General features: G+C 42.5%; 1 long non-coding RNA gene across 1 annotated transcript; it reads left to right on the top strand.

The window, feature by feature from the left end:
- The first annotated feature begins 319 nt into the window (after positions 1 to 319).
- On the top strand, positions 320 to 5,985 carry LOC109860973. The gene is made up of 3 exons (XR_002250906.1): positions 320 to 393; positions 5,741 to 5,815; positions 5,926 to 5,985. It is a non-coding gene; the product is annotated as an uncharacterized LOC109860973 (long non-coding RNA).
- Positions 5,986 to 6,000: the final 15 nt, after the last annotated feature.

The following is a 6,000-nucleotide window of genomic DNA, read 5'->3' as shown; positions in this document are numbered from 1 at the left end:
GTGACGTCATATCCTGTGACGTCAGAGCCACGCCCCCGCGTGACGTCATAGTGACGTCACCCCTCCCCCTGTGACGTCACCCCCGCGTGACGTCATTACCCCCTCCCCCTTTGACGTCATACCCCCTCCCCTCCGTGTGACGTCACCCCTCCCCCTGTGACGTCATACCCCGCTCCCCCCTTGGAGCCCTTGGGTTAGAACCGGCCTTATAACACTACTAAAATACCTTTGCAGTACCCGATATACCAATAGTACGGGAATTCTTTAAATAAAATTTCAAAGATATATCCTCAGATGACTGTCCCAAAGATATATCTTCAGATGACTGTTCCCAAGATATATCTTCAAATGACTGTTCCAAAGATATATTTTTAGATGACTGTCTAAAAAAAGGTCTATTAATCTAGTAATCACTAATTGTACTTGTTACTTCGTTAAAGCTTGTATCAGACTATGCATTAAAAATTAAAAAATTAAAGATTGGAATTTGACGAATCAGAATAAAATGAGTTCAGATTTCTTTGTTTCTTGATTAAATTCCAATCTTTAATCTTCAATTACAATCTTTGATATATAGTCTAATAGTCAGATTGTATTGATTGTTATTATTTATTATAACATTTCTTTACCGGGACTTCCGTTTTCGGTAGCGAATGTTGTGAATCGGTGCGAGAAAGCGTTGTAATTATAAAGAAATTTGAGGCGTTTGAGTGTGAAAGGAGTGAGCGAAGTGAGTGGAGCGGAGTAGAGGAGGTGAGAAGTGTGGGTGAGAGTGTGGTGGAGAGTGAGAGAGGGAGAGAGGGTGGGTGAAATAGGGTGGAATTAGAAGATAGGAGTTGATTGAGGTTAGGTTGTAGGAAGAGTAGTGTGGGAGTGTAAGGAGCGTGTAAAGCGTCAGGAGTGAAAAGTGCAGAAGTGCAGAAGGAGTGGTAAAGTGAGTTTAGTAAAAGGTATCTAGGGAATTTTGGATAGAGGAAAATAAAATGACTGAGGAAGTAGGTAAAGGGAAAAATAAAGTAGAGATATGGAGGCAGATGGAAGGAAGTAAGAGGGATAGGTCGGTGAGTGAGAGTAACGTACTAGAGAAGTGGTTGAAGAGGAAAAGGGAGGTAGGAAAGAAATATAGAGGAAAAGAAGAGGAGGAAGAGGTATTTAGGAGTAGTAAGAAAGTGCAGAGATCACCGCAGGAGATGGGGGGGAAGTTGGTGCAGGGAAGAAAAGAGAGGGAGGAAGAGGGGAGAGGGAGTGAGGAGAGAAAGTTGGATATGTGGAAGGAGCTGAGAGTAGTGAAAAAAGAATTGGAGAAATATGTTGGGAGGTTGGAAAAAATGGAAAGGGAAGTGGAAGAATGGAAGAGAAAAGAAGAGAGGGTAAGAGAGGAGAGAGATGGATTATTGGAGAAAGTGAAGAAGCTGGAGAAAAAAGAGGAGAAGAGGGAGAAAGGAATAATTGGAAAAGGAAAGAAGGAAGGGGATATAGGGAGTAGAAAGAGTAAGGAGAAATTAGAAGGAAGGGTGGATCAGATTGAAAGGAATTTGGAGTGAAGGGATAGAGAGGAAAGAAGAAAAAAGAACTTAGTGATTAAAGGGGTGCAGAAGGAAAAAGGTGACTGGAAATGGGGAGTGGAAAAGATATGGAGAGAAATGGGGGTAGAGGTAAGTTGTGAGGAAATGAGGAGATTGAGTATAGGAAAGGGAGAGAGGGGGGATATGGTGTGGATTAAACTAAGAAGGGAGGAAGATAAGAAGTTAATATGGGGAAAGAAGAAGTCCCTAAGGGGATTAAGGATTTGGAGTGATGAGGACTGGACGTGGAAGGAAAGGGAAATAAGGAGAGAGTTGGGTAAAATAGCGGTAGAGAAAAGGCAAGAGGGAAAGAATGTATGGGTGGAGGGAGATAAAATAAAAATTGAAAGTGATTGGTGGAAGTGGAATGAGGAGATAGGGGAATTGGAAAAAATGAGAAGGATGGAGAGAAGTGAGAGAAAGGGAGAAAGAGGAAGTATGGGGGAACAAAAGGCGGGGGGGAGGGAGATAATAAAATAGAGGGGAAGGGTAAGGAAAGGACGGAGGAGGTAGTAGGAGGGGGTAGGAATGAGGATAGAAGAGAGAGGGAGAAAGTAAAAAAGATAACGTTTTGGAATGTTGCAGGATTGAGAAATAAGGATAGGGAATTTTGGGAAGGGTTAAGGGAATGGGATATAATGTGTTTAATGGAAACATGGGTGGATGAAAAGGGGTGAGAAAAAGTAAAAGGCATGATGCCGAGGGAATATAATTGGAAGGTGCAGTGGGCAAAGAAAAGGAATAAGAAAGGTAGAGCGAAAGGGGGTATGATGATGGGAGTAAAAAAAGAGTTAGAATGGAAGGAAGAAGTGAACTGGAAGGAGAGGGAGGGGATTCTGGTTAGAAATATAAAAATAGGAGATGGATGGTGGAAAATGATAGGATTGTACATTAGTGAAGGAGTGGAAAGAATGTTGGATGAGATAAAAGGTCTAATGGAAGAAAAAGAAGAGGGTGTGAAAACAATTGTAGGAGGTGATTTTAATGCAAGAACAGGAAGGGAAGGTGGGGAAATGGTGGAAAAGGAGGAAAGGGGGGAAGTGATAAGAAGGAGATCGAAAGATAGGAAGATCAATGCGGAGGGAAGGAAGTTGGTGAGTAAAATAGAAGAGGTGGGATGGTCTATTTGGAATGGAGACACGAGGGGAGATGAGGATGGGGAGTGGACATATACTCCCCATCCTCATCTGGAGGGAAGGGAGAGTCGGTAATCGACTACGTGATAGGGGAGGCATGGTTAAAGGAGGATGTGGCAAAATTGGTAGTGGAGGATAAAATGGATTCAGACCATCATCCTGTGGTTGTATGGGTGAGAGTAAGAGGAAGTGGGAGGAGAAGAAGAAGGGAGGAGAAAGTGGTAAAAAGGGTGGAAAGGATAAGATGGTCGGAGGAAGGTAGTCAAAGGTTGGAGGAAGAATTGGGAAAAAGGGAAACGGGGGAGAAGGAGATAGAGGTTGAATGGGAAAAAATGAAAAAACGAGTGGGGAGGGTCTTTAAAAGGAAAGAAAGAGGGAAGAAAATAGATGGAAAAGGATGGTGGGATGAGGAGTGTAGGGAAAAGAAGAAAAGGGTAAGAAGAGAATTAAAAAGGTGGAGGAGGGATGAAGGGGAGAAAGAGGATTTTAAGAGAGAGAAAAAGGAATATAGAGAATTATGTGAGAAAAAGAGATGGGAAGAGAATAGGAGGTGGGAGGAGGTAGTAAAGGGAGCGAGAACAGAAGGGCAAGTGTGGGGAATCGTGAATGGGGAAAGGAGGAGAAGAAGAGGGGGAGGGGTAAAAATAGAATTGAAGGAGAGGGAGGATTATTTTAGGAAGCAATTCGGAGGAGTAGAGTGGAGGGTGGTGATGGGAGAGAGATCAGGATTAAGGAAGGATGATGAGGAGGAGATACAATGGGAGGAAATAGAGAAAGTGATAAGGAATATGAAGAATGGAAAGGCGGTGGGAGGGGATGGGATTCCGGCGGAGGTGTGGAAGTATGGAGGAGTGGGATTGAAGGAATGGGTGTATAAGATATGTGTAAGGATATGGAGAGGGGAAGGCTGGATAAGGGACTGGGACGAGGGGATTATAGTGCCAGTGTTGAAAAGAGGAGAGGGAAGCAAGTTGGAGGAATACAGAGGAGTGACGCTGACCTCGACTTTGTATAAAGTATACGCGGGAGTATTGGCAGAGAGATTAAGAGTGGAGGTGGAAAGAAAAGGTCTGATAGGGGATAACCAAGCAGGTTTCAGGAAGGGGAAAGGGACAATGGACAACATTTATATTTTGAATTATTTGGTGAATAGGAACTTGAGTAAAAAAAAGGGGAAATTGGTAGCGTTTTTCGTGGATCTGAGGGCAGCGTTTGATACTGTAAATAGGGAGGTGTTGGAGAAGGGAATGAGAGAAAGAGGAGTAGGAGGAGAGTTAGTGGAAAGGTGTATGAAGCTATATAAGGAAACGAGGATTAGAGTGAGAAGGGGGGAAAGGATTGGGAAGGAATTTTGGGTAGGAAGAGGGTTGAGGCAGGGCTGTCCTCTGAGCCCTGGGTTATTCAATATGTTATTGGCAGACTTGGAAGAGGAGATGAGTAAAGGGGGTTGGTGAGGAGTAAATGTAAAGGGAGGTAAGGTTTTCTCCTTACCGTATGCAGATGACATTGTGTTGATGGCGGAAGAGGAAGAAGGGATGAGAAATTTAATAAAAGGATTTGAAAGGTATATAAGAGAAAAGGGATTGGAGTTGAATGTGGAGAAGTCTAAGGTGTTGCGATTTAGGAAAGGTGGGGGAAGAAAAAAAATGACGTAATGGTACTGGAGAGGGAAGAAATTAGAGGAGGTTAAAAAGTTTAAATACTTAGGGTTTGTATTTCAGAGGAATGGGGGGTTAGATGAGCAAATTAAGGAAAGAGTAAGGAAAGGGGCAGCGGTGATGGGACAGGTGTGGGGGATAGGAAAGAGGAGATTTGGAAGGGATTGGGGGAGAAGAATTTGGCTATTTGCTACATTGTTGTGGTCGGTGGTAGGATATGGAGTGGAGGTGTGGGGATGGAAGGAATGGAGGAAGATAGAGTTTGCACGAAAGGTATTTGAGGTGGGTATTAAATGTAGAGTGGACGACACCGGGGTATATGATAAGGGAGGAGTTGCAGAGAGAGCTTTTGAGAGGAAAGGCGGGAATAAGGGCAGTGGGATATGAAGAAAGGATTAGAAGAGGTGAGGGGGGGATGATTATGGGAAGATGTTGGGAGGAAATAAGGAGTAGAGCGGAGAAGAGGGAGGAGTTATCAGAATGGGAAAGAGAGAGAGTGGAGTATTACAGTAGAAGAGAGATGGAGATGAGTTCGGAAAGGGAGGAAGAGGGTTATGACGGGAGGAGGATGGCGAAATTAATAGAAAGAGAAAAGGATATACAGAGAAGTGAGAGATGGGAGAGAATAAAGAATTCGAAGTATAACGGGTGGTATCAAAGGATAAAAGGTGAGGGAATTCCGGGATATTTAAAGAAAGAATGGGGGGAAAGAAGATGGCAAAGGGTGGCGAGATATAGGTTAGGGAATGGTATGAGGGGAGCAAAGTACTGGGAGGAGGAGGAAGGGAGGAAATGTCGGATGTGTGGTGTAAAGGAGGAGAACTGGAAACATGTATGGGAAGAGTGCGTGGATTGGGGAGTGGACAGAAGCTGGGAGGTAATGGTGGAGACAATATTAGGAGAGGAAGGGGAAGGGGAGGATTGGTTAAAGAAAATAGAAGAATGGAGAGGGGTGGAAGGCAAGGGGAGAGTGGATGGAGAGGGTACAAATGGAAGAGAGAATGAGGATGAATGAGGATGGGTGAAAATGAGAAATGGAGTGAAAGTGTTGGAAGGTGGGAAGGAGAGAGAGAGGCGGAATGAGATTGAGTGAGGGGGGAAGTGAGAAAAGCGCCGGAAGTGGAAGTCCAAAGGGTTGGGAGAGTGTGTGTGTGTGGGTAGAAGCGAATTAGGATAGGTTAAGATGTTTAGGTTAAGTTAAATGTAAGGAAATGTAAAGCGGTAGTGTAAGTTAGTAAGTAAGATAGCAAGTAAGGAAGTATGTAAAAAGATTGTAACCCGGAAAGGAATCAATAAAATCTATATCTATCTATAACATTTCTTAAATATTTAACGATTATAAGATTTATACATTAACATTGTTGATAATACATACTTATAGATTTAAGTAAAAATGTTACCTACAATTGCGTCAAAAATATTGAAAATATCTCTGATAATGATAAAGATCAAAGTGGTGAGTTAAAATATATACTAATTATGCCTAAATAAGTTACATAGTTTTATTATTATCTTTACATATTCACAATTATATTATTTGTATGTTATATTTATTTCGTGTTATAGCTACACATTGGGAACATTCAGCAATTATGCTTCTTTTTTGTTTATATAAAGATCATCTTTCTTTAGTTAAGAATG

The sequence above is a fragment of the Pseudomyrmex gracilis genome, unplaced genomic scaffold, assembly GCF_002006095.1.
Source record: "Pseudomyrmex gracilis isolate BER0280 unplaced genomic scaffold, ASM200609v1 scaffold_524, whole genome shotgun sequence".
Lineage (NCBI taxonomy): Eukaryota > Metazoa > Arthropoda > Insecta > Hymenoptera > Formicidae > Pseudomyrmex > Pseudomyrmex gracilis.
Note: the sequence above shows the minus strand (reverse complement) of the source record. Positions and strands in the feature narration are given on the sequence as shown.